We start from the raw sequence: 6740 nt of genomic DNA, 5'->3' as shown, positions 1-6740 counted from the left end.
TCTAGTTTGACAGTTGGCAGGTCTCTTAACGTAACACTTAACTTTTTATATGTGAGACACGTGCCATGTTGAGCTTCCATATTCTTCTCCCCTTTCATTTTCCGCCTCTCTTTGATCACCACTCTCTTCTTTTCTCTTCTTCGTCCTCTTTCTTTTCTGCTTTGGCTGCTTTTTTTTTTTCTATTCCTTTGTTTTTTTTTTCGTTCTCTTTAGTGTTATCCATTCTTTGGGTTTTTTTTTCTTTTTTCTATTATCAAACGAATACATGCCCTTAAATGGGTTGATCCCACTTTGATAGTGGCTTTTGTCGTGTTTCTTTGGAAGGCACAATAGCAGTTTGATTTTGTTGTGGTTGTTTTCTATTTAGGTATGATTTGCTATATGTTCTTATTGGATTTTTTTATCGGACCTTCACTGATGGAGCTAGCCACAGATTCCCAAAAAATATGCCCTTTTCTGTGGTCAAAAAGGTGATACCATGTTTTCCAAATCCATGCAAGGAACAAGTGGCTACAAAATGAAAATGAAAACATCCCTATATAGAATATGAATCATAACAAATCAAGATTCAACTTTGCAGAGAAACCTTGTTCAAATGATTCATCATTTACCAATATTTTAGAGGTAAGTGAACAGGAACTAATAGCACTTAATGCAGATGTGAATAGATCTAGCAATTCATGTTTTCATATTTTAAACGTGTCAGATACGATTAGACACGAAACACATTAAGGTTAAACACAAAAATAACACGAATAATATTCGTGTATTAACTTTTCAAAAAAAAATATTCGTGTATTAAATCTAAAATACGTACACGTATACGCTTGATAACTGTGTAACATGACATGATTAGCACTCCTGTTAAACATGTCAATATACGACACGATTAATAATACGTTTAACATGATTAAATAAAAATATTTACAATTAAATATAATTTTATTATTTAAATTTAAAATCAATAATTATAAATATAATTATAACAAAACAAAATAATAATAGCATCAAATATAACAAAATAAAAGTTTAAAATTAGGGTTTAGGCATGACATAATTACATTATTATGTTTATAAAATTTAAAAAACTTATTAAAATAATTGCTTAAAATTATTTAAGTAAGGGTAAAATAATATTTGACTATTAAATTTTTACAAGTTGATAAACGTGTCACATATACACGTTTAAACACATTTATACATTTAAACATGATAACACGATCAATTATACGTGTTTAAACATGTTTTAAACATATTACTCGTATCTGACACGTTAAGATACGAAATTTTCGTGCCTTAAACATGTCAGACATAATTAGACATGAAACATGTTAAGGCTAAACCCAAACCTATTTAATTGTATCTTCTCGTGTCGTGTTAATATGTTGTATCCAAAATTGCCAAGTCTAGATGTGCATATGAGAAGCAAGGATGAAATAATGGTTCAACCCTAGAACTCTGAAAAATCAATTCAGCAGACTCAAGAAATTGTTTCTGCTAAAGGTGTCACGAGTCTTGTGGTTGCTAGAAATCCTAAGGGCACTAAAATAAAATTTAAGAAGGGTGTTTCTGCTAGTGATGGATTAAACCATACAAAACATGATATGGTGTTTGGTGATGATGTATTGGTCGAAAAAGTTGATGGTTTTGATAATGTACATGGAAACACATCCTCAACCATATCAAATGTCGAGAAGGTTAATGCATCTATGGCTCATTTGGATGGTGACTCATCTACGGACTCATTTCCCGCTATTGTTGATGCCAATCAGATACTGATTCGGACTAGGAACTAGGGTGAGTAGAATGATAATACTTGTACTATTTCTCTATTAAAGTAAGAAATCCATGTTAGAAATATTGATGGTGTGATATTGTGTTTGCGTTGTTCTGATTATTCTGGCTTACAATCTTTCCGCAGTTGCGCTCATGAGTAAACTGAGAGGAAGGCAAGAAGGAGAACAACAAATGTTTCCTTTCGTTCTTTCGTTTTAAGTTAACATTAGGTTTAGGAGAATGGATAGTATCAATCACGAGGTTTGAGAAGGAATAATAGTCGGAGGGGATAACTGGTATGTTTGGATTGACACAAGAGTCAGAACTGATATCAAGAGAAAGTTTGTTCTTGCCAAAAAGGAAAAATAATACGATTGATTCTTGTTGAGCCAGCGATGTGTGGCCTTTGCAAGAAAGGATGGCAATGATTGAGCAACGAAAACAATCATTAACCTTCCATTAGAGTAATGGTTGTTGGGGTGACAAAATAAGGTGATGCCATGGGGAAGGTTTGAAACATGAACAAAGCCATTTGAGAATTAACAGAAGGTGCTGCATTGTGAAGGGGGGGTGAGTGAGAGTTATTAGTAGTTTTCACTTTGAAATTTCCCTTTTTCACTCTATAAACAAATGGGAGATATTCCTCTCTACAACAATTTAGTTACACAACCACCTTCATTATTGGCATGCTCTTTGTGAATTTGTTGTACAAGTACTTGTAATCAATCCCCCACAAGAAGGGTCCAACTTAAACTGCTTTGGTTGGTTAGACTTGGAGGCTTTGCGCTCTTCCTTTTTTGTGTATGCTATTACTGTGTAACTCAAAACATATTTAAGTCTATGGGTCTATTTGTTATCAAGTAAATTATTTTTCAAAAGATATTTTCCAACAGTCTTAACTATTTGGAAGGGAGATAATATCTTTTCCTCGTAAAATACTTTACGAATCAATGAAAAAACACTCTAAGTATACTAAGTCTTAAGTTTATTTTTAAATTGACATTTATAATCTACTCTATGTTGTGAAAAAATGCTTATTGTTTGTTGCCCTTTGTTTATTTATACTTTTCATATACAAATACATATGCAGCCTTGTATACCAAATATATAAGCATCCACCATAACAGTTAAAACATGAGAGAATCCATCTTAAAATAAGTATAGTGAGATTTTTATATAATAAAAAAACTATTTTTTATTGTATAACTCAAAAGGTTTTATGTACAAAAATACATTAAGTAATGTGACTCGAGTTGTAGTTTACTTGAATGATAATTAAATTCATGTTAATTTTTATTTTACTTTTTACATAAACTAGCATTTGTTATATTTCATGTATGTTATACATAAATATTTATATATATTAAATAATAATTATATATAAATAATTTTAAAATATAATGTTAATTTGAAGTATAGGTAATTGAAATTTTGTAATATTAATTTATAAATGATTCAATAATATTAGAGTTAAGAATGCAAAAATTGTTCAAAATATATAAACTATAACAATTAAATAAAAACTTAATTAATTTAATTTTAATTTACATTGAATTGCTAGAAAGAAAATTTCAAAATTAAAAATTATACCAAAAATTGATTTCCAACAATATTTAAAAAAAATAAAAATAGTTGCTTTAAATTACAATTTAAAATATAATAGATGATGATGTTGGAAAAAAATCTATATAAATTAGTGCTTCACAAATCTTATATAAATTATAGATAGATAAATAATATAATATGTTGATTGATTATTTGTTTTAAAATATTTGACGATGGAAATGAGAATTCTAAAGCTTGAAAATGATAGGCCACAACAAATAACTAAAAAGAAAAAGTTCAATATACATTAGCCATTTTGATCTTGAAAATTCCATAACAATCATCTCTCCACCACTACTAGTTTTGCATCAACGTCTCCATTACATTGAATTGCTAGAAAGAAAATTTCAAAATTAAAAATTATACCAAAAATTGATTTCCAACAATATTTAAAAAAAATAAAAATAGTTGCTTTAAATTACAATTTAAAATATAATAGATGATGATGTTGGAAAAAAATCTATATAAATTAGTGCTTCACAAATCTTATATAAATTATAGATAGATAAATAATATAATCTGTTGATTGATTATTTGGTTTTAAAATATTTGACGGTGGAAATGAGAATTCTAAAGCTTGAAAATGATAGGCCACAACAAATAACTAAAAAGAAAAAGTTCAATATACATTAGCCATTTTGATCTTGAAAATTCCATAACAATCATCTCTCCACCACTACTAGTTTTGCATCAACGTCTCCATTACCCCCCCCCCCCCTCAATTTTATAGCAATGCTTTTCTCTCAATTGAAAATTCTTACAACATGGCATAGGCTGGTGCATGTACGTATGCAACAATTCCACATATATCTCCAGTGATGCAACATCTACTCATTTGTAAAACTCAAAGTTAGTATCAAGTTTCTTCACCTTCATTCTATAACCCTTTCCGAAGTCCTTGGAAAGTATGACATATCGGTTCTTCTGAATTGCATGCATTTCTTCTTCTTGATAGATTGCTGCAATCTATAGACAAACATCCAGTTACAACCAACATGAATATAACAGAACGAGTCAAAAAGGTTTATGACATAAACTAGAAAGATAAGTAGGTAAGGTACTATAGAATGCCACAAATAACCTTCGTAGCACTAATTTTATCAGGCCGAGAAACATAATCTTCCAAGTCCACCTCATCACTTAGATTCATTTTAGCAATGCAAACTTGTGAAATGGAAACATCACCTTAAACATAGCCAATAAGATAAACAAAACATTTCCTTATCACGATGTTTACAAATACTAGTAGTGCCTTCAAGGTTTATAAATGTCATTGACATTAAATGACATCGTTAACTTGATCAAACCTCTATGCTTCAGTGCAATATGCTAGAAGCAAGCCTTAAGGCCTAATGCATCCAAAAGTTGGGAACAAAAGAGCTCGACTATAACACCCGTGATTTTTTATATGGCCTAAATGTGATGTTGGCCAAGTGATTTGATGAGTAAACTTAAAAACTTGATGTATATGCTTGTGGAGCATGCATATGAGCTATTGTGGTCTATAGAAAAAGTCTTTGAATTTTAGTGTACATTGAAGATTCTAACAATATGATGAAGTAGCTAAGCTAATTAATGAGCTAAATTAAACTTTGGTGAATATGACCACACTTATAGATGTATGACCATGAATATTGGTACAAAGGAGAGTTGTCAACGGAATTGTGCATATATTTAGCACTTTGACACCTGAATACGACTTTAAGGAAAATATTGATAAAAATGATAAATTAATCCTATAGCTTGAGGATTTGATTAAATTTGATGTATATTTGAGAATATATGAATGAGGATTTGAATTATATGAGTTATTTGAGGTATAAGATTAATAGGAAAAGGATCTGGGGTGTTAAGTTAGATTTTTGAAAGTTGGAAAGGATTTAAAAATTGCCTACAGGGGAAAATGTATGGATATATCCCTTCATATATCGATACATTCTTAGTTGATAGAACAATATGAGATGTTCTAGAATAGTTCTGTCGATACATTTAAGGATGTATCGATAGATTTTGAAATTTGATAAACATGTATCGATACATTGTCTCAATGTATCATACATTTGAAGCAGAAAGCACCCAAGACCATTCTGCTGAAAATGTATCGATACATTACCCAAATGTGTTAATACATTTGGTCAAAATATAGGCAAATGTATCGATACATTGCCAAATGTATTGATATATCATTGAGGAAAGGCAAAAAATAAAAATGTATCTAGGCATCAGCCCCGTGCACAAACCCTCTCCCTCTTTTTCTATCTTTCTCTCTCTACCCTCTCCGAACCTTAAGCCTCCAAATGGCATTTGAAGCCTATCTGAGCTAGATCCAAGCTTGAGAAATCGATTCAGAGGTAAGATTACATGTTTTTATCGATTGATTTTCAATTTAATCAGTTAATAACCTCGGATCTAAATGTTTTCAGATTTGGTCAAACTCTCTCTCCTTGAGTTTATTAGAGATTTAGAGCCTAGATTTGAGCAACCCAACTTCTAAGGTAAGGATTTAGGTCATTTGTTGGAAAAATGAGCATGTATATTGAATTTGGGTATTTTTAAAAAGTTGGGATATTATTAAAAGCTAGGAAATAAACATTTTGTGACATTTTAATTTGTTCAAAGGGAGAATAGAGGCTATTGATGTGTTTGTGAGCTAAAAGACGGCTAGAGGTTAAAAGTTAAGCTTGATTGCAACGTGTTTTCGATTGTCAAGGTGAGTGGGATTTAATTAAATGCATGTGATGCATCTCGCATAATGTATGCACTACCATGGTACTTAAATGTTGTGTGTATGCCTAGATGAGAATGCCTAGGTTAGAGAATTGATATGTATGTGTGTGTGTGCCTAAAGGTGTGTGCCTAGGCTAGAGAACAAATATGATTGTGTGCCTAGATAAAAATGCCTACGCTAATTAGTTATGTAAGATAGGAAACATGTGTTTGTGTGATTTGTGGTGAGCCATAAGGTAGCGTTGTGTTAGAACTCACGGTATGTAAGACCTTGAACAAAAGGCCTACATATGATCCAATATGAATTATGAATTAAGGACTATGTCGGATTACGATGAATGGGCTGCCAAGTAGGTATATGAGAGTATATGTATTTGAGTTAATGGCATAGTGATTGAGTGATATTAAATATGTGAGGCCAAAGGGCCATGATTACTTATGGACATGATGTATGCATAAATGCCTACATATTCATGGTTGATTTGAAGATATGCATAAGGTTGTTAAGCCACGATTGATTGGATTAGAGTATAATGAACCCATGTGGAATTAAAGGCATGAGGGCCTGTAAATTGATTATGTTCCATTTGACGATGCCTTAAATATTTGAAGGCACTAAGAGTTATACTGAG

The sequence above is a fragment of the Theobroma cacao genome, chromosome 10 (genome assembly GCF_000208745.1).
Source record: "Theobroma cacao cultivar B97-61/B2 chromosome 10, Criollo_cocoa_genome_V2, whole genome shotgun sequence".
In the NCBI taxonomy this organism is placed as follows: Eukaryota; Viridiplantae; Streptophyta; class Magnoliopsida; order Malvales; family Malvaceae; genus Theobroma; species Theobroma cacao.
The sequence above is the reverse complement of the archived record's forward strand: the minus strand, read 5'-3'. Positions refer to the sequence as shown.